Here is a 22287-nt window from a genome sequence, read left to right on the forward strand (position 1 = left end):
CAGAATGAAAAAATTAATTAACAGCTCGAATTTAACTTAAATTTAGAACAAAATCGGTTCATACATATATGTAGGTCACATATTTAATATCGTCCGATTCTAACCCAATAGCCCTTCAATTATACTATGTATGCTCTATTACAGTATGTTCTATCTTTATCGGCCCAAAGTGGTGAATGGTATCATATAGTCAGCCCCGCCCGGCATTCCTTACTGGCTTTGGTTATATTAAACAAATGATAATTTCATGATATCCTCCAGATCCATCATAACGATCTTCCTATTGCATAAAATCACTCAAAGATAAATGTCATACACCCTTAGGTTAAGAGGTCATGCAAAATTTCTTGAAATGATATAAAAATTACCAAAATAAATATAAAGACAACATAAATGGTTATACCACACACGTGCATTGAAAACTGTCCGAAGGCATATCACCAAACAAAAAACAATAGAAAATAACAACAACATCAACAATTTGAAGAAATTGCAAATCGTCCAACTAGAAACAAAACAACAACGAAACCATAACAAATCAGAGTAGGAGTTGCAACATTTGCCATTAGAATTGGTTTTTCTTCTTTACCCTGAAGTCACAATCAAAAAAGAAGGTGGCCAAACTGATGGGTATGATGATGACGACTTCAAGTCCATGGCCAGTGAATGGAATGCCTTTGCCGTTACTCCAAATGATGATGATAGTGGTGGATAGATGGATGGTTGGACGATTGGATGGATGGCGTTGACGATAATGATGATTGCTCTAAGTATGAATTGGTCATGTTTAGAATTTGCAACAGTCTAAGCCCCCAAAACGAACATTTGTAATTTTGAGGAAATTTCAAAAAGCACAAAAAAGTCAAGTACTCATTGTAACGTTCGTACATACCTACCCACTGACAAGAACACTTTATTACACATACTCCCACCCGCTCGCATACATCCTATGCCACAGTCGTACATGCAAATCAAGCTTGATGATTTGTTTCGTAAAATGTTTTGAATGTCAAGTCAGCGTAATTTTAAATCATACCCTCCCAGAGTGCAACACCACCAACCAACTAACAATATAACCTCTTGGCTAGGGGGAGGGAACACAAATCGCCAGAAAATTACCCATTCATATACTATACATCTGAACTGCCCCTCTCAGTTGGAACGTACGTATGGACGTTGGCATGAACGGACTCAACAAACGAGTGAATTGCGTTCCAAATAAAACTCCCCAGAATGCAATTTTAAATTGTTCAAATCTACCAGAATAGAAGCCCCAGAATCAAGCAAATGAAACAAACAGCAACAGCAACAACAACAAAATCAAGACTAAATGGCGAAAAAAGGACCACGAAGAAAAAAGGCAAAACAGAAAAAATAAAAACGAAACAAAACCCAGTGCAACATTAGTGATTTGTTGGTAACACAAATGGTAGAGCGCGCTCACTCACTGACATTGCCGTTGATGATGATAATGACAATGACGATTTAAATATGCGAAACAGTGATTTAAATCGACATGATATATATTGATGAAAATAGTTGGTAAATTTCGAAGACAGCAGTTGTCAAAAAAAAGAAGTTAAACCTAAACTTTTCGATTCCTCGGAAGTTAACGGCGAATTAGTAACCTTTATAGTTCCCTGGAAGTGCAAAGTTTCGTAAAATGACAAGAAGTTTAAGGGCGTTAGAGCTATTGTTTAATTACTTACTTAGCTGGCTTATGACGGAACGGTTGTTCCATAAGCAAAGCTTAAAAAAAATTTCCAAGCGAGTTGGTCTTGTGCGCATCTCATCCAATTTGAATGACGATTCTATGTGCCTTTCGAGCTAGGGCATCTTCATCCATTCTCACAACATGGCCTAGCCAACGTAGTCGCTACAACTTGATACGTCTGACTAGATGTCAGAGAATAGATGGTATAGCCCATGGTTCATTCGACGCCGATATTCACCATCGACGTAGATCAGCCCATAGATGTTCCGGAGAATTTTTCTTTCAAATACACCAAGAGCTGCCTCATCTGCTTCAGATCCATACAACAGCACGGGAAATATCAGCGTCTTGTAGAGTGTGAGTTTGGTCTGGTGGCCTTGCTTTTGAGCTGCTTACTCCTCCGGATTCCAAGCTGATGATATTAGTTTTGTTTATAGCGGTACCGAGATATATAAAATCGTTCACTACCTCGAAGCTGTAGTTTTCAAATTCCACAGTTGGTCCGAGTCTACTGGACGTCTTACGCATTGATACCCTCAGCTTGGTCGTCTCGCCATTTACTGCCAGTCCCACTTTGGCAGACTCCTTCTCCTTCTCGATTAACATATTCTTTTTGGTGTACAGAATACCATTTCTGTCTACAAATGCATCTCGTATGACCTTTTCCAGGAGGATGTTAAAAAGGTCACACGACAAACGGTCACCTTGTCTGAATCCTCGTTCGGTATTGAAGGACTCTGAAAGTCCTTTCCGAGTTTAACTGCTGACCTTGTACCTGTTAAAGTTATCCTGCATAGCCGTATCAATTTTGCCGGAATGCCGAACGCAAACATAGCTTTAAACACCTCTGAACAAATAGGGATTTTGAATTCGGCTTTATAGTCGACGAATAGGTGGAATGTGTATATGTATTGTTCGTGGGTCTTTTCCAGGATTTGGTGCATTGTGAAAATCTTGTCAATGGTGGATTTGCTAGGTCTGAAGCCTCATTTGTTTGGTGCAATAATATCATTGACCCTAGCTTCAGTCGTTCACACTGAATTTTATATGGGATGACTAGGAGACTAATTCCTCTATAGTTGGCACATATCGTCTTGTCTCCTTTTTTGTGAACGGGACACAAAATGCTGAGGTTCCAATTATTGTGCATGCATTCCTCTAGCCAAATTGTACTTATCAGCTGGTGCAGGCTCCTGACCAGCATCTGACCACCGATCTTGAACAGATCGGCTGGTACCTGCTGCTTTATTGTTCTTCAGTCAATTAATTGCTACTCTGACCACATCTTGGCTAGGTGGTATACACTCTATACCGTCATCTCTTATTGGCTCTGGGGCATATTCTTCACCGATACTATTAAATACCTGAAGCTTTCCAAAATGCTTCTTCCAGAGGACTTTTATTCTCCTTTTAACCATAAACCGAAGCTTTAATACAAGGCGTAGCCATCTGATTTACTTACGCCAGTCCTTATCCCTCGCATTTCCTGTAAGACAATAATATCGGCTTTATACTTCTTGAGTAAATCCGCCAAAGCGAAAACCGCGCATGTTCTGTACAACGTGCGCACATTCCAAGTGCAGATTCGCAGATGGTAGTCCTTTACACGCTTGCGGGGGTCGTTAGCATTGGGGGGTTTGATTTCCTTTTTTGTTGCTTTTTTCATAGTAGGAGGAAATATTAATTTCCGACCCTATAAAGTATATATATTCTTGATTCGGGTAAAATTCTAAGACAATCTAGCCATGTCCATCTGTCCGTCCGTTTGTTGCAATCTCGCGGTATTCCGATGGAATTGAGATAGATCGCCAAAATTATGCATAGAGTCGTCTTTGTGTGCAGGCAGGTCAAGTTCGAAAATGCGATATATCGGTCCACGTTTAGGAATAGCCCCCTTATAAGGATACCGCCCAGTTTTCGATATTTTGGAGTTGTATAGCGCACTATTTAAACGAATTCTCTGGAACTCTAACTCGATTTAGACATCGGTTGTAATCATTCCGCTTTCTAAGGAAATCGTGATGTAAAACTCGAAATACAAAACTATAATATAAATATAATCCCAAATATTCGCTAATTCCTACACTATGTAATCTAACTTTGTAATCCAAATTGCAGTAGTTTCAGGATTATATATTCCAACATGCGCTATTAGTATCAGTCCACGCTTTGGGGTTTTCATTAAAAATTGCTGAAATTTGTATTTGGGTACAAAATGGTTTACATACACCGGTTTGTAGAATTATCGGTATAGGATCGATTTTTTGTTCTCTATATTTTCATTTCAAGTGTCTGTCAGTATACCTATGGTGGAGGGTATCCAAAGTTCGGTCCGGCCGAACTTAACGCTTTTTCACTTATGTATAGTTCTTATGAATGATATACAACGATTTACAATGATACCACTGTCCCTCCCAAATCATTTTGGTGCTGCTAGAATTCTTACTTTTATGACCATTTGTTTCTGCTGCCTGCCCCTGCTGCTATATAACGAACACTGCAATTGTTGTTGTTCGTTAAGTTGATCCAATTTCTCATGATGAAAATGGGGTCTGCTTCAATTCATTTCGGTTTTGTTTCCCATACATTTCAAATTCATCTCACTCAAACTCCAAACTGAAGCTCATCCTTTATGGCCGGATGATTATTTTCTTTCACGTACCATATAACCATATCAACTACTAACTAACATACATGTGAAAATTCAACGTGAATGTTTAGTCATTTATGTTGCCATGACCATCAGCACCATCGCCGTCGTTGTCGTCATCATCATCATCATTGCCGCCATCAGAGGCAGTCGTCAGCATTTCCACCATTGGCAGAAACATTAGTCTCTCCATTGCTCCATTTTTAACTCTTGCCAAGCATTCTTCACCTCTTGATTATGCTGCGAACCAACGAAATAACTAACATCTGTATGAATTGTTATAAATCAAACGTTCATTTTTTGACTTTATGCTAAATCAAACTTTAAGCAGACAGAACGAACGAATGAATAAAAATAAATAAAATAATGGAACCCCCATCAACTAAATGCATGAACCAGATATTTTCTTTTTCTTTATTTTTCGCAGCCACAAACAAAATGTTTCTATTTTGGGCAAAAAATCGTTTTTGTAATTCATGATTTTGAACCATTTTTTGTGTTGTTCACGTTTATGGTTGATTTCATTTCATTGGCATAAATAATTGTTGTTTTTTTATAAGCGGTGGTATGTCTTGCAAAAATGTTGTTGAATAAAATTGTTTTTTCAAATGTTCCGATTATTTCTAGTGGGGGAGTTTTTGAGAGTTCCCAAAATAGGCAAATAAGTAGTCGTTGAGTTTGGCCGGGGCAAATTCTTTATAACTTCGATCACAAGGAACCAAAGAAATAATATTTCGAATAATGCAATTATTGCTTACAAACTTAGCTGGCTCGAAACCGAACATTTGTTCCATAAGCCGAGTTTAAAAAAGATTTCCAGGCTCATCGGGGTTTTCCCCAATTTGAAAGACCATGTTTCGATATGGTATCTTCCACTTGATCTTTCTTTCGAATTCGTGATCTTTCCCTTCTGTGTGAACCATCAGCTCGCCGTTTGAGATCGGGCATCCTCATCCATTCGGACAACATGGCCTAGCCACCGAAGTCGCTGCTGCTCGATAGGTGGTATAAATTGCGGTTCATTCGACGCCTATATCCATATGCTACTTGATGTACAGAGTGTCATTTCTGTTCACCTTTGCATCACGTATGACCTTTCAGTACTTTTAAGGTTTTAGCTTAATTTTCCCACAGAAATGGCTGTAATTTGGCAAACCAGATTATAAGCCTTTACAAAAATATTCTATATTGGTCAAAATTTTAACATGTCCCCCATTTTATCCCACCAATTTGTCTACAATTCGCCATTTCGAGTTCTTGGGGGGTGAAAAAAATTGTTGCAGAAAATTGTATAAGAGTTCAAGTTTTGACATGACCCCCATTTTCGGTCCTGTCCCTGTCCGACACAGCGGTCATGTAAAGAAGCGCCCGCCCCTTTTTTCTGGGAATGAAAGGTTTTTTCTCGGAATCGGCTTAAAATTTCCATTAAAGCCATTTGCCGTCCCACTCCGATGGAGGGTTATCTGGACGACCTCAATCATTTGGCCTCCAGTAAACGATCCTCTTTAAAGTCGGTTACCCTCGTCTCGCTGACTTTTGTTAACTGAGTGTTTTTTCTCCTTTGTCTTCGGGCTGGCTCTTATCTTTTTATCAGCTGACAGAAAGCTTTTTTTATTTTTTACGGGTTTGCCGTTCATCGATTCTTCCGAAGACCTTATCATCTTCGCCCCTTCCCATGTGACTCGTGGGCAGATCAACGTTACCTTCCTCGTTTTTCGATGTTTTTTTAGGAACTTCCCTATAGTAAGTTTAGATCAGCGGGGGCAAGGCGCCAGTTCGATGAACAAAATATCACATTATCACACAAGTATGTGAGAAGTGTGATAATTCACCTTCCCCCTATGTAAGACCTGAGACGTAGTTCCGATAGGGGACTCACAGCTCCCCCGAGACAAAAAAAGAAATCAGATATAATTAAAGTTGTTGCTTCATTTTACCTTTTCATTGGCAAATTAAACGGAACCTATGTGTGACAACCATGGGATCTCAACGAATATCTTCAAATATCTGTTCGGGCATCTCTTCCTGGAGACTACATATTCCTTCAATTTGACCAAATTTAGTTTCACGTCCTGTAGAAAAGTATCCATGATATGTTTTGAGTTCCTGCCAAACACTTCCCTGTAAGACCGACAAAAATCAGCCAGTAAGGAAAGTGGTAAAGTCGGACGGGGCCGACTATATGATACCCTTCACCACTTTGGGTAAATTCAACAGATGAATCTTAACAGACGTCGCATTTTTGATTTTCACGAAACTTAACACACATCATTCTAGACTTTATTCAATACGCTGTACCAAATTTCGTGGAAATCGAAAGGTATACAGAGACTTTGGTACACCATTTTCCTTAAATCGGACGAAAATATATATAGGAGTTATATCTAAATCTGAACCGATTTTCACGAAACTTAGCACACATTAGGCTTAATTCAGTACGCTGTGCCAAATTTCGTGCAAATCGAAAGATATTTAGGGACATTGGTGCACCATTTACCTTAAATCGGACGAAAATTTATATGGGAGCTATATATAAATCTGAACCGATTTTTATGAAACTTAGCACACACCATTCTAGGCTTAATTAAGTACGCTGTGCCAAATTTCGTGCAAATCAAAAGATATATAGGGACTTTGGTGCACCATTTACCTTAAATCGGACGAAAATATATATGGGAGCTATATCTAAATCTGAACCGATTTTTCCCAATTTCAATAGGGTTCGTCCTTGGGCCAAATAAGTGACGTATGCCAAATTTCATCCAATTCGGATAATAAATGCGACCTGTACTTTGTTTACAATTTAACATGCACAGACAGACGGACGGACGGACATGCATAAATCGACTTAAACAGTGATTCTATGCATATTCTCAAAAGGAACCATGTGTCTATCTCGTTACCTTTTGCCTGTTACAAACATATGCACAAAGACATAATACCCTGTACCACAGTGTGGTGAAGGGTATAAAAACCCAAATTACAAAGAATTTGGTTCAAAAACGCGCTCAAGAACCCCAAAATACCGAAAATTGGGGGTACCCTTATATGGGGGTTACCCGAATAAATTGACCTATATTTATAATTTATAATTTATAGTGGAGAGATTTGCTACCTAATAAGAACTCGGCGTACTAAATTACAGTCAATTCGGTCGAAAAATACGATCAGAACCCCCAAAATACCAAAAATTTGGGGGTACCGTTATATGGGGACTACCAGAAAAACTGGACTTAAATTTATAATTTTTAGTGGAGTAATTTGGTACCCAATAAGAACCCAATGTACAAAATTTCAGAAAATTCAGTTATATAACGAGCTCAAGAACCCCAAAATACCCTAAAAATTGTGGGTACCCTTATATGGGGACTATCCGAAAAAATTGACCTATATTTATAATTTTTAGTAGGGAAATTTGCTACCCAATAAGAACTCAAAGTACCAAATTTCAGCGAATTCGGTCCAAAAATACCGAAAATTGGGGCTATCCTTATATGGGGACTATCCGAAAAAATGGACCTATATTTATAATTTTTGGTAGGGAGATTTGCTACCCAATAAGAACTCAAAGTACCAAATTTCAGCGAGTTCAGTTAAAAAACGTGCTAAATAACCTCAAAATACCGAAAATTGGGGGGTACCTTATATGGGATCTATGCCTAAACGTGGACCGATTTTCTCCAATTTCAATAGGGTTCGTCCTTGGGCCAATTAAGTGACCTGTGCCAAATTCTCAGGTCTCGACTCAGAAAGTGATTCTATGCATATTCTCAAAATCAACCATGGGTCTATCTCGATTATTTTTGCCTGTTATAAACATATGCACAAAGACATAATACCCTGTACCACAGTGTGGTGAAGGGTATACAAATAGTGATTATTATTATTTTATAATGTCGAACTTGCAGCAAATTAGCGATATGTAATTTTTATAAGGATTATGGGTAGTATTTCCTCCTAACTAACCACAAAACCAAAACTCGGTAGGAATTCAAGAGAATCCTTTACCAATTCATCCTTGAAACACTTGGGTTCTGAAGATTATGTCATGTTTTCCGAAAATATCGAGATGGTCGATTAAAATGTCTTTATTTTTTTAACTCAGGGTTTGAGTTGAAACTTCACTTGTCATAAATACCATCAATATCGCTTGAAAGATAACATTTTGACTTCGGAATACCTTTGAATTTGTTTCTCAACATCACACATTTCATTTCTTTATTTCATAGAAAAACAAAAAATATCGAACCAAGTTCGAGGAACATTCACATGACAAATGTTGGTCATGCATGTACTCTTCTATAAAAAGCAACAAAGTAACAGACAACAAATTGTTGCAAATAAAATACAGAGCCACAGCACAGAGAACATTAACTTGGATTAGCTTTTCTTTTACCACTTCTTTTACGTTGTCGTCTTCGTCGTTTGCCAGCCTTCTTCTTCTTTTGGTAGGCAACCAAAAATAATTCTTCTTTCTCCATTGACTCTAGCCGTCTACTGCTAAGGACGTGATAGCTTACTTATTATCCATGGAACTGTGGGTATGGAATATAGTGGTTGGTATGTGTCCGTGACAGATTAAATATAGACGAGGGAGTTGCATGATTTAAATTTTGCAATCACAGAAAATGGATATCAACTGAAATTATTCCCAGTGAAAGCTAAGCTAAGGACAACGGTGAACTATCGAAGGAATAGAAATAGAAATGTGGAAAAAAATCTACAAGAAATCACGAAGAATTTCAAAAAAAAGCGGACAAGAGGTTAAAAATGAAAAATAGATTTCTAATGAATACAAATGTCGTCTAGAACTAGAAACGGTCATACGAGTACATACACCCAAATACAGGTTGTGTGGCTGGCTGTTGACTTGTGATTGTTTGCTGGTAGTGTTGGCAAAGAAACCTGCCCAACATTTGGTGGTCAAATGTTGGCAATTCTGTCACACTTGTCGCAACCATAAGACACGAGTCATTAATTAGTTTTATTTTTTCGATACTCCAACTATGGCCAAGAGATAAGACCCACCAACCAACTAGCCGAACCAGCTACGTCAGCGGTTTTCAATTGTATTCTTGTTTTTGTATTATCACAAGAATTTTGTAAACTGTCATCATAATTCAAAACCGTGGAAAGAAGTGAACAGAAAACTTTTCACTCCCTCCATCCATCCTCCAGCCATCAGATGACACGCAAAACAACTGTTACCGTTTTGAAGTGAGCCACAACAAATTAGGGGTGCATTTTTGCTTCCATTTCATTTTTTTCAGACTTCGATGATGACTGATGATAATGGGGACACTGACAAACATGTTACATTCCTAGGAATCATCCGGTAGCTACATATCATAAAAGCGTGTAATAACCATAAGCATACATGTCAGCGGCAGCGACAACAACAAGCAGCTATCAAACGCCACAAATGCCTACATGCATGGATATTTTCAGAATTATATGTTTTATTGTATACAACAACACGCTCTACGAACAAGAAAATGCGCATGCGCACACATCTCATCGTTATTCGTTAAAAGGCCAGATCGTTTTGTATACGCGCGCACACAGCCATTTATACACATTTCAAGTGTGCCTGTCTGTGCTACTCATATTTCTTCGGCGATGTGATGAAAGGTTGTACATCGAAAAAAATACAATTTTTAACACCCTTTTGCCATAATTTGACATAAACATCATTAGCAATGAACACGGCAACGCAATGTTTGTTCAAAGGGTGCCACCATAGGCACAGTGGTTATTTTATAAATATCGTATAGAATATTATTATGAAGGATTGTAAATATCCCATCGATCCAATCATTTGAGATAATGTTGAAGAATGTTCGCTCTATAACACTTCATGTTGTGTAAGAAATTCAGATGAATGGAAGTAGAAGCTTTTACGTTCCATGTCGATGTGATTAAATTTAAAACTTAAAAACATGTTGCGCAAAGTCGATTTTCTTGATGTATGCCCATCTTGCTTCAAATGAGCGATATGAACCGATTTTGATCAATTCGATTTTGGGAAATACCATAGAAAGACGTGTTACCAAATAAGAACCCAAAGTATCTAATTACAGTCAATTCGAATATTTGGGGTACCATTATATGGGGGCTATACAAAACGTATTCCATTTTCAGTACCAAAAACTAGGAGTTATATCAATGACAAATTTAATATACCCATTGAATTTAAAGGGACATTTTTTAATTAGAGTAGGGTGATTGACTTTAACATGGCGAAGCCCACGCTTATCTTGGTCCCTCTTTCATCGCAATTGTGGACAATGACCTCCCCGCGGTGTCACCTGAGGTAGCTACTTTCATCATCCGTTGAAATAGTGAGCTGATATGTGCCGCGAGTTCACCAATAAGAACTATTAAAAAATGGGTTGAGGCGTCGGGCTAGTTGCCCACACTCGGAAAACCTCTCAACTATGAAAATGCAACGAAAAAGAAAACCAAACCCCCCTAATGATGACGACCCCCGCGAAGGTCCACGATCTGCGAATCTGCGCTTGGAATGCGCGCACGTTGTACAGAACAGGCGAAGTTTTCGCTTTGGCGGATGTAATCAAGACGTACAAAGCCGATATCATTGCCTTACAGGGAATGCGATGAAAAGTAAATCAGACGATTACGCACTGTATTATACCTGCCATGAAACGAGACATGAATTCGCGGATTTATTTTAAACAGAAGAATAAAAGAACTCGTCTCCAGATTCACTCCAGTAGATGAGCGAATTGATATAATCCATATAATAGCGTGATGGAGAATTATCGAGAGAAAAGGAGAGAGGAGAAGCGTGTTTTCAGAAAAAAGAAGAAAGAACAAGAAAAACGTGAGCGTGAGCAAATCGAGATGTACAGGAGTTAGAATGAAGTCCGGAAATTTTACAAACGGGTAAAACACCAAACCTCAGGCACATCCTCCTGTAGAAATAAAAGAGGAAACCAGGTGATAGATACAGACAGAGTGTTGAGGATCTGGAAGGAGCATTTTGAAAAGCTTCTGGTATCAAATAGTAGCGGCGAAGAAGATACCCCAGAACCAATTAGATGACAGTATAGATTGTATACAACCCAGCCAAGATGAGGTCAGAATAGCATTTAATCGGCAGAAGAATAATAAAGCACAAGGTGACAATGGATTACCATTCGAAATATTTAAGACCGGTGGTCAGACGCTGATCATGAGCATTCACCTGCATTCATCCTGTGTGCCTTGCACAAAAAAGGAGACAAGACAAGCATTCCACATCCCTAACCGTTCAAAGGTGTTTAAAGACATGTCTGCGGTCAGCATTCCTGCAAAATGAATACGGCTATGCAGGATAACTTTAATTGATACAAAGTCAGTCGGAAAGGACCTCTCAGAGCCCTTCAAAACAGAACGAGGATCCAGACAAGGTGGCCGTATATCTTGCGAAACTTTTAACATCCTGCTAGAAAAGGTCATACGAGATGCAAATATGAACAGAATCGACACTCTGGACACCAAACAGCATATATGGCTCGCCTAAGCTGATGACATCGATATTATGGGTCTAAGATTGCGAGCGGTAACAGCCATCTTTGAACGAATTGAGAAGGAGTCTGCCAAAGTGGGACTGGCATTAAATGGCGAGACGATCAAGCTGATGGTATAAACGCGCAAGGCATCCAGTAGACTCGGACCAACTGTGGAAATTGGTAAGTACAACTTTGAGGTAGTCAATTTTATATGCCTCGGTATCGCCATAAAAAAAAACTAATGACATCAGTTTTTAAAACCGGAGAATAGTGTTGGCCAACATATGCTACTGTGGTCTGAATAAGCAACTCAAAAGCTAGGTCACCTCTTGCCAGACCAAACTCACACTCTACAAGACGCTGATATTACCCGTTGTTGTATAGATCTGAAGCATGGGTACTTGCGCAAGCAGATGAGTCAGATCTTGAAATGTTTGAAAGAAAATTTCTTCGGAACATCTATGGGCCGATCTACGTCGACGACGAATATCGTTGTCGAATGTACCATGAGATATACCATCTATTTTCGGACATCAACATAGTCAGACGGATCGAGCTGCAGCGACTAAAATGTACTAGAATTCCCCCACTCAGAAGGCATATAAAAGCGAGCCAATTGATGGTTCACGCAGAAGGGGAAGGTCACAAAATCGATGAAAAGATCAAGTGAAAGACAACATCTCGAAACATGGTCTTTCAAATTGGATGAGCTGCGCACAAGACATACGCGCCCGGAAATCTTTTTTTAAGCTCGGCTTGTGGAACAAACGTTCTGTTTGAACCCAGCTAAGTAAGCAAGTAATCAATAATAAAACTTCAGATCCTCCGTTAAATTTTTGGACATTCGTACTATCCAACATTTGCTTTGAAAGTTCGGTATTCCATCTTACATGAAAGTTCGGATTAAGGAATACAACTATATGATTGGTTCATAATCTCATAATCCTAGTTCACAGGGATGGTCCGTATGACGAATTTGTAGGTTTTCGAGTGTCTAAAAGTTGTAAAGAAGTAAAAGAATATACAATATTTTTACATATTTGTGATCCTTAAAATATATAAACATTTTTTAAAATAAAATTTTAAAATTTGGTATGAGTTTCATTAAATCGTAAATAATTACCAATTTCTCTTTTTGTCAAAAACTGATGGTTTTGCATGGGTTTTCGACGTCATTTACTTCACTGTTTCCGACGGAACATCTCGCTAGTTCATAATCACGTTGCCGTGGCAAATTATTCCTTGTGTACAACGCCATCTTGTGGCACATGCATCCAATAATTTGAGGGCTGTGTTCTGGACGCCATTCTCAATGTATGGAATATCGATGTCTGCGTGGAAATAATCCGCTCTCTGGACTAGCCTACATAAAACGGTCATACCAATTTTACAATTTATCTTCATCACACTTGAAAACACTGTGCAACCAAAATTTACTACTGTGTAGTTGTTTGTCATAAATTTCTTAATGTTTCTTTTCCGTATTCCATACGCACCTCTTGTGGCGCTACACATATATGAACACATATATTTTTTATTTATTTGTTTTAAAATTCGAAAATATTTATTTAAATTCTTTTTTATGAGTTTCAACAGAAGCAGTAACAACAACAACAAGAACCAATAAGAAAGGGGTTGTTTTTCACCAAAAACAAGATCGAAGATCATATTGCGAGCCAATTGTATAGGATATTGAAGAGGCCACATAAATGTATCATTTGTTGAAATATGGGTGCAATGGATGAATATGATGTGTTGTTTTGATAATGTATTTGCTGTAGCAGAAGGAGTAATACAAACAACAACAACAGCAATGCAACTACTCCTTCTTGTTGTTGCAGTGGCAGCAGCAGCAGCAGTAGTCATCATCCTTGTATCATCGTCATCGTCACTTGGAAATTGTTTACATTTTTGTTCAACATTCATAGAGTTAATTTGTAAGAATGTATGTGTGTGCGTACGTGCAACATTTATTTACAACATATTCAAGAGTCAACACTTGAATATGCTGCAAAGTCAGTTAGTTATTCCGACAAACAGACAGACAGACAGATCGACAGCCAGTCAGTCTATCTGTGTGTCAGCTAGGCGACAGACCGACCAACCGACAACTAGTCAGTTGTTGTTACAACTGCAGCATGCCACATGTAATACTCCCCCCGATATCTATGCAACAAAATACCATACGTAGGCTGCTAACAGCAGCTACATACCAATCCACATATGGATAAATATACTACACACACGAGTTGTGTATGTGTATACGTGCGTGTGTGAATATGTGTGTATGCATGTAGTATTGTTTATGGCTTGTAATTGTTCGGTTGTTTGTTTGTTTGTTTGTTAATATTATTTGTTGTAATTGCATGCATAATTATAAAGTTATGCCTTCTGTTTCTGCCCCCGTCATCATTATCGCCATCGTGATCATCGCCCGACATCGTTGTTGTTGTTGTCGTCGTCATGTTCTGTTTGCCAGTGAACATTGTCGAACAAATCATGTTGATTGATTTGGGTCGCGCAACAAGAAATTTATGACAAACTTGGTAATAATTCTTCAATTGGGGGTAAATTTAAATATAAATTGAAGATGTGCAATCGGCGGGTATGGATGGGTTAATGTTTCGGAAGTTGTAATAAAAAATAAAATAAAATTGTGGCACATATTAATGAACGGATCAGAGGTAAAGGTAATGCGTAGGTTGCAGTCTGTAAATTGCGATGTGACGAAATCACTGAATAATGGCATCAGTGAATATTGATTGACAGTGGACCTCAGGGAACTGTTTTGTTACATACAAAAGGAGAGAGATCCCTTTTCTTACACAAAACCCTAGACTTTTAAATACTTTTGGGTATATCAAAGAATTCGAAAAGTCATCGACCGAAAGAAGTTCGGTGTTAGTTAAAAATTTTTAACAAAGACGTAACAGACGCGTGGATTTTTTGAAAACATTGCTTTGAAAACTAACACAAGTGGGAATTTTTTAAAATACACAACGAGGATCAACATGGTCGGGATTTTTATAGCTTATTATAGCTTTATATAGATTTTTATTATTATAGCTTTGGGCAGCCCCAAAACTTTGTAATGCCGCGAAATATTGGTCCTAAACCCGATCGTCATATCTCGACAAGCTGAGTCGATCTAGACATGTGTGTCCGTTCGTCCGTCTGTCCATTATAATTTGTAAACACGATACAGGCCACAGTTATGGACCAATCTTTACGAAATTTTGCATGTAGGATGGGTTCTGGCCAATGAAGACCCCTATTGTTTTTGATAAAGATCGGTTAATATTTAGGGGATGAAATGGATCAAAAACTTTATTTTTGTCCAATTTTCTGGTCGCTCCAGAGGCCGAAATTATGGTCCGAACTTCGCGAATTTTCACATGGAGAAGGGGGTCGGGCCAAAGAATAAGCATGCCAGTTTTTATAAAGATCGGTCAATATTTAGCGGGTCAAATGGACCCTGATTTTTGTGTGAAAAATTACAAAATTTGTATTCTATGGAGTATATGTTTACTCCTGAAGGACATAGACCCGAGAAGTTGATAGTATATCCAAGAGGTGTGGCTGGCCTTTAAATTGATACCAATTGTCATATTGTCGAGTACATGATGCGGGAGTTACACTTAAATATTTACAGGTGCTTACGTATTCATATATTATTTAGTAACCTATTACCACACTTTAGGGCGGATATATAGCCTGATCGCTTTGAAATGTTCCACGAGGTTCCAGTTATGGTCAAGGACAACGCCTAAAATGTTAGGTGATGATCAGATAATAATTTTTCGGATGAAGTGGACCGAAAACTTAATTATTTGTACTTTTCGAGTCGAAAGCGGAACATCACAACACAACCTTCGGTGAAGGGTATCTGGACAAGTTATTAGAGGGGCTGTACTGATTATTAGTAACATTTTCTTTTTTTTTTAAAGAACATTTTCCCCAGGAATCTCTGAAGCGTGGATTTCTAAAAGAAATTTTTTCCATGACTACACATATTTGATCAAATATGTTTCCCGGATTATCTGAAGCATGGATGTTTGCAAGAATATTCTTAAAGAATATATTTCCTAAACTATCCGAAACGTTGTGTTTTTAAGAAATATTTTTACCAGGACTATCTGAAGCGTGTATTTTTGAACAATATTTTAAGGATGTTTTTTCCAAGGCTATCTGCAGCATTGATTTTTGAAAGAATATTTACCTAGTCCATCTGAAACTAGATTTTTTTCTAAAAAAAATTTATTTGTGACTATCCGCAGCTTTGATATTTATACCCTACACAACTATGTTGTCAGGGTATTATAGCTTTGTGCAGCCCCAAATATTTGTAACGCCGCGAAATATTGGTCCTAGACCCACCTTTAAGTACACCGATCGTCATATCTCGACTAGTTTAATGATTATTTTTTCTGGACTATCTGAGGCGTGAAATTTTTAAAATAATTTTTTTCAGAACTTTCTGAATCGCGGATTTGTTAAATAATATTTTTCCAAGAATTATCCTGCGCGTAGATTTTTTAAGTACTATTTTTTCCAGAACAGAATATTTTTTCAAGGGCTATCTGAAGCGTGAATTTTTTTTAAAAATATTTTTCCGGGATATCTGTAGCGTGAATTTTTTAATAAATATTTTCAAACAGATTTTTTTCCAAGACTATTTGAAGCGTGTTTTTATACCCTTCACCACATTGTGGTACAGGGTATTATGTCTTTGTGCATATGTTTGTAACAGACAAAAATAATCGAGAGAGACATATGATTCCTTTTGAGAATATGCATAGAATCACTTTCTGAGTCGATTTATGCATGTCCGTCTGTCCGTCCGTCTGTCCGTCCGTCCATGTATTTTTGTGAGCATAGTACAGGTCGCATTTATGATCCCAAGGACGAACCCTATTGAAATTTGAGAAAATCGGTTGAGATTTAGATATAGCTCTAATATATTGTCGTCCGATTTTATGTAAATACTGCGCCAAAGTCGCTGCAAATTTTTTGATTTGCACGAATTTTGGCATAGCGTACTGAATTGAGTATAGAATGATGAGTGGTGAGTTTCGGGAAAATCGGCTTAGATTTCGACATATCTCCCATATATGTTTTTGTCCGATTTTATGTAAATGGTGCACCAAGGTCCCTATATATATCATTCGATTTGCACAAAATTTGGCATAGCGTACTGAATTAAGTCTAGAAAGATGTGTGTTGATTTTCGTGAAAATCGGTTCAGATTTAGATATAGCTCCTTCATATAGATTATATTTTTAACAACGCGGCGTACCGAATAGCGTGTATTAATTTTGCAATAAATCGTTTTCCATAAATTTTCCCCATGTTACGCTGACGGCTCTAAATCTGCTCGAATGAAATTAAAGTTAGGATAGGTTGGAGAAAGAGGGAACATAGACATGCAATTGTTAGGATACATATGTACAATATATCCAAAGTGGTGAAGGGTATTATATAGTCGGCCCAGTCCGACTTTACATCTTTCCTTACTGGTTTATATTAAAATAGTTATCTGATTTGTTCCGCGTTTTGAGTTTGGTTCTAAGACTCTGTTGTAATAATTTCACCTGCGGAGAATAGCGAAATAAAAAATTAGAACGTAAGGTTCCATAATGAACTATAGCCACATTTAGACGAAGCCCCTGTGTGGAGGTTCCAGAAAGAGTGGACCAAATTTCGTCCAAAGAAACATGCCGTCTAGAACCAATATTTCGACAAGGCACATTTTCACCGTGTTAAAGTGTATACATCCCCATTAGCCATAAGGCTGAGGGAATTATCCATTAAAAATTTCTGAAATTTGTATTATGGTTTACATAATCCGTTTCTAGAAATGTCGGTATAAGTCCACTTTTTGGTATTTTCCCTATATTTTCATTTCTAGTACCTATCAGTATATCTATGGTGGAAGGTATCCAAAGTTCGGCCGGGCCGAACTTAACACTTTTTCACTTGTTTTACTTGTGTTTTGCTTTTAATTTTTTTTTATATATTTTTATTGAATAAAATATTTTATACTAATAGTATTCACCAATAATAATATTAGCCAATATAAGAGTCTTATGAGCTGCGAACAATAATAAAAACACAAACAAAAGGAACTAGAAATAATACCACCTATAAACATAAACGAAAACACTTTCATAAATACAAATACCCCACGTTGAGGAAAAAGAATAAAATCCAAATAATATCACAAATCGAAATCAGAACACGATTTAACATTAATTCGCACAAATATTTTACTATTTAAGCTGCCTTCACATGACGACGACGACGAAAAGCGAAACAATCGAAGGCGTTTTATTTGACGTTCGTTATTGCAGTTTGGACCTAAGATAATTTTGTCTTTGATATTGGGCACACGCCTCATATTTGTACGACAATATGCCATGGATTAGTTATGATGAGATATGGACGAACGACGCACCACGACAAACGACGGGAGCAGTGGGTGGGTGGGTGTTTGCTAGTAGACAATGTTGTTTGTGCAGGCTAGAGAGGCGGGTTAGATAGATATAAACAGTATCGATAACAAAGCATATTTAACTTTGTGTGTGATAGCTTGTGTTTAAGCCAAACACATAATATTGGGTGTTGTTCTTGCTATTATTGTAGTAGTCGTCATCATCAGTGTAGTTTTAGCATACAATGAAGCAATAGCAAACAAGCAATTTCACACAAACACTTTAAACATAAATACAAACACACACACAAGCACACATCTTATGTAGATGGTTACAAATAATTGTTATTATACTTACTGTCGTCCGTCCGCCCGTCTGTCCTTCTTTACATATCTTTGCAAAGCCTATGCATGTGTGTGTGTGAGTTCCTGTGTGTTTGTGTTGTAATCTTGGATAACGTCAGAAAAAAAAATTGTGGTTAATATTTATTTGTTTGCCCTGGCCGAAGTGAGAGAGTTTAGGCCAAATATTAACACGGCACGTGTTAATATTAAGCCTCAACGAACGTATGCGCGTAGTCGTAGTTTATTCCTAGGCAATTTGAAATATGTATGGGAAGACAAAATTGGGGGCGTTTGTGTTTTTGTTTTTATTTTTTTCATCGTGTATTCCTATTGTTTATGCGATCGAACAATGTTTGTTGTCTTCCTGTCAAAACATTCTGATTAGAGATTATGATTAATTGCCATAGATACCACGTCCATTTTATTGATGATGAAAAGTGAATGTGGCAGATGCTACTACTGTATTTGCGGCTAAAGAAGACATGTGCCTTCAACAACAAAATAACAAATTGAAGAGTGTTGGCTACAGACAGGTATTTAGTTCGATATTTATTAAGTTTTGTGAGGAGTATTAAATTCTTGTTTTGGACCCGGTACATGGACAAACTATGAGTACGTTGGCTTTGGTTTCGTGGACTACCTACTGGAATGGTCAACGAAACTGGGATTGTGGCTTGATACTTTTTCACTTAATGTGATATTAAACTTCTGGGGTCTTTATATTCTTCAGACATCACTCTTATAAATATTCCAACGGTATAATCGCCAACAACGCGTTTTTCTAATTGCCCACAATGCGTTATTTGTTAAATATTTATTAAAATTTCATCTTAACACTCAAGAATTATAAAACTTTGCGAAAAATATTAACAATGATATCTATAACAACGTTTTTTTTTTCAGGAAACTTAACTTTGGCCCACCATTTACATTAAATCGGACGAAAATATATATATGGGAGCTATCTTAATCTGTACCGATTTTCACGAAACTAAACACACATCATTCTGGAGTTAATTCAGTACGCCATGCCAATTTTCTTGAAAATCGAAAGATATATGGGAACTTTAGTGCACCATTTACATTAAGACGTCCACAGAACAAAAAAATCTGATCCCTAAAACTATCGAAGAAAGTAGATCACATATGACGCTTTGAGCGTTTTTCTCGTACTGCGAAGTTTGACCTAGACATTAGATTTTAAATACAATGTATGCCGCTCAATGCTGCACCATATTATGGTTATTTATGCTGAATATGAAATGCAATAAAATAGAATTTTCAACAGGACAATGATCCAACGCAAACCAGTCAATTAGCAAAATCGTTGTTTCGGGAAAGCAGTATAGATATTATGGAAGGGTCCGCGCAGTCATCGGATCTAAATCCAATTAAAAATTTGTGTTTCAAAAGGAAGGCCGTTATAGATAAACCCAAGAATAATAATTAGTTTTGGAGTGACATTTAAGAAGCTTGACTGAAAAGTCCATGCGAAAGATGAAATAATTAACTCGATTTAATGCAACACCGATGTGAAGCAGTATTACGCACCGAATGTTTTGCAACAAATTATTAATATCCCCGAAATCGTTACCAATGCATAAGTTTCATATAAAAACCTAATATAAATTTATGTTATGTTTTCATTGCAGCTGCTATTTTTTTGACCGACCAATTTTCACGAAACTTATCACACGTCATTCCAGACTCAATTCAGCATTTCCTGCAAATCGGAGTTGCTTACAAAAGTTGCATGTATAAACCCAGACTTAATGACTATCCCGACTAACCATCAACCTCACCAAACACTCAAACGTTGATGATGAAGGGGCTCCTCAGCAATAACTCTTGGGTCTTGGGTGCGACAATGTTACCACAGAGGTCGAGATGGGACTCATATGCTACGTATCGCATCTTCGTGAAAATAAATGTAGTACAAATCAATTACCATTCATTATGTCTTGATAGCGCATTCCATTCACAGAAAGTGACATAAGTTGGATATTAAGTGCCTAGTCAAAAAAAACTCTTGGATTTTCTAAGTCCCAGATATTTCAATTTTACTTGTTGTGTAAATAGGCCTTATCAGATGGAATTTTGGGTATGATGATCCCCCCGCCTTATGACTAAATCCAATATTAGGCGAATGGAATGTCAAATTTGAACCACAATTTGCACAACCTATTATCTGTAACAAATCTAGATCAAATCCGAAGATGGAACACGGCCCTCTCCTTTTGGCACCTCCGCCAAAAATGGTCAATAGTTTATAAACTTGTATATTTAATTGGAAGCGAATTAAATAACCGATTTGATCAACATAAAATCCGAAACCTCTTTGATAAAAACATATATCTTATATAGCGAATAATAAAACCTATGTGTAATTCCGAAGACCTCCACAAACCATTGACTGAGTCGGCAACTAAAGTCCTAAATATATAAGTAAAATATGACGTGGAAAGACAGACCTGGGACATTATTATCATATCATATTATCTACGTCACTAACTTGTCCGTAGAGCTCGAATTTTTCCAATACTTGTTTTCTCTCATTTACATATAAAGGCTCCACCCCGTTTTAATGCCCTTTATCTCATTATCATATAGGGAATTATATCTTTGTAACATGCAAAAGGAAATGAGAAAGGCCCATGTGAATATGCATAGGATTTTCTGAGTCGATTTATGCATGTCCGTCCGCCGGTAATTCTCACTGTGATCCAAATTTGATGAAATTTGGTGTAATATCAAATCAATTGTTTGAGTGACACATAATATTTTTTTATTAAATAAAATATAAGGCTTACTTACTTAGCTGGCTTGTTACAGAACGGTTGTTCCATAAGCCGAGCTTAAAAAAGATTTCCAAGCGCGTCGGACTTGTGCGCAAATCCACCAATATGGAAGACCACGTTCCAAGATGTTGTTTTCTACTTGGTTATTCCATCTAATTCGTGGCCCTCCCTTCCACGGGAACCATCAGTAGGCTCGCTTTTATATGCCTTTTGAGCTGGGGCATTCTCATTCATTCGCACAACATGGCCTAGCCACCGTAGTCACTGCAGCTCAATACGACTGACTATGTTCGATGTCCGCGTATAATTTGTAAAGCTCATGGTACATTCGACGCCGATATTCACCGTTTACGCCAAGAGCTGCCTCATCTGCTTGCACAAGTACCCATGCTTCAGATCCATATAATAGAACGGGTAGTATCAGCGTCTTGCAAAGTGTGAGTTTGGTCTGGCGGGAGGTGACCTTGTTTCTAAACTGCTTATTACACCATAGTAGCATCTGTTGGCCATCACAATCCTTCTCCGAATTTCAAAACTGATGTCATTCGTTTTATTTATGGCGGTACCAAGGTATATAAAATCTTTAACTACCTCGAAGCTGTAGTTCTCCAGTTCCACAGTTGGTCCGAGTCTACTGGACGCCTTGCGCGTTGATACCATCAGCTTGGTCTTCTCGCCGTTTACTGCGAGGTCCACTTTGTCAGACACCTTTTCAATTTGTTCAAATGTGGCTGTTACCGCTCGCAATGTTCGACCCATTATATCGATGTCATCGGCGTAGGCGAGTAACATGTGTTGTTTCGTGTACAGAGTGTCATTTCTGTTCACCTTTGCGT

The sequence above is a fragment of the Musca vetustissima genome, unplaced genomic scaffold (genome assembly GCF_032173495.1).
Source record: "Musca vetustissima isolate MV318-11 ecotype Yass unplaced genomic scaffold, APGP_CSIRO_Mvet_v1 utg9394, whole genome shotgun sequence".
Lineage (NCBI taxonomy): Eukaryota > Metazoa > Arthropoda > Insecta > Diptera > Muscidae > Musca > Musca vetustissima.